We start from the raw sequence: 1,207 nt of genomic DNA on the forward strand, positions 1-1,207 counted from the left end.
TGTAAAAAAAATTAAAATTTGGTACCATATGCTCTGTTATTTGGCATTCTATGCCCTGAGAATAAATTACACCATAGTCCATTTTGTAAAATTATACCATACTCCATTTTGTAGGTATATGCCAATAAATTTTATTGAAATAAATATTATAAACCACAGGAATAAATTTTATATGCAATTTCATATTTAAAATGTTATATGCAATTAAATCCAATTTCTTAATATGCCAATTAATTTTATGGCTTTACATAAGACCAAGAGACAGTTTTTTTTCTTGTTCTCTTTAGAAATGGTTATCCTCAACAATTCTTAATGGAACGAGTAAAATCAACAAAAGGAGAGAAAAGACAGAATGACCTAGGTCAACAATTGGCCAACTTTTTATGTCAAGGGCCAAATGGTAAACATTTTAGGCTTTCTGGCCAGTCTGTCACAACTATTTTATCTCTGAGGCTGTAGCACAGGAGTGGCCGTAAACAAATGAAAACACAGTTGTGGTCCAGTAAAACCTCACCGAAGCAGATGTTAGGCCTGCTTTGGCCCATGAGCTTCATTTGCCAATCCCTGACCTTAGTGGACCTCAGCCCTCCCAGTGCATCAGAATCAGGTGGGGAGCATTTATAAAACACCAATAGGTAGATAACAGGCCCAGAGATTCTTTGTTTCTTACTGCTCCTCTGGTGATTCTAATTTGCAGTCAGGATTGAGAACCATAGTTTAGGGACTGACCGTTTGTAACCCCTCAGATTTCAGGGAATTCTCCTAGCTATTTTCAGTGGCAATTTTTACCACATACTTCTCAGATTTTAACATGATACTAACACCACTTAGGAATTGGGAATATCAACAGGAATAGTTCATTGAAGGGAAAAAATGGAACCTCAGAGACCTAACTCCATCTGACCTCCACCTTCATTGGCCTTATCCAGGTAAGTCTCTGACCTTGCCCTCCTGTTATCTCTCCAGCACCAGTGGGAATGATGGTTATCAATTGTGGAACTTACCAGGATGGGTTCTGTTCTCCTCTAAGTGAAACAGAAGCAGAGTGGTCAGAATGGAAGTCATTCATCTCTTTTCTAAAAAGTACTATTTATTAAATGTGAGATGCTTACTGGCAACTGAAAGATGGACCAGAGGAAAGTCCTTACCTCCCAAATGGGTGGACTCTCCAATATTCACTTGTGAATATAAAAACCAAGTCCATGAA

The sequence above is a fragment of the Lutra lutra genome, chromosome 14 (assembly GCF_902655055.1).
Source record: "Lutra lutra chromosome 14, mLutLut1.2, whole genome shotgun sequence".
Taxonomy (NCBI): Eukaryota; Metazoa; Chordata; class Mammalia; order Carnivora; family Mustelidae; genus Lutra; species Lutra lutra.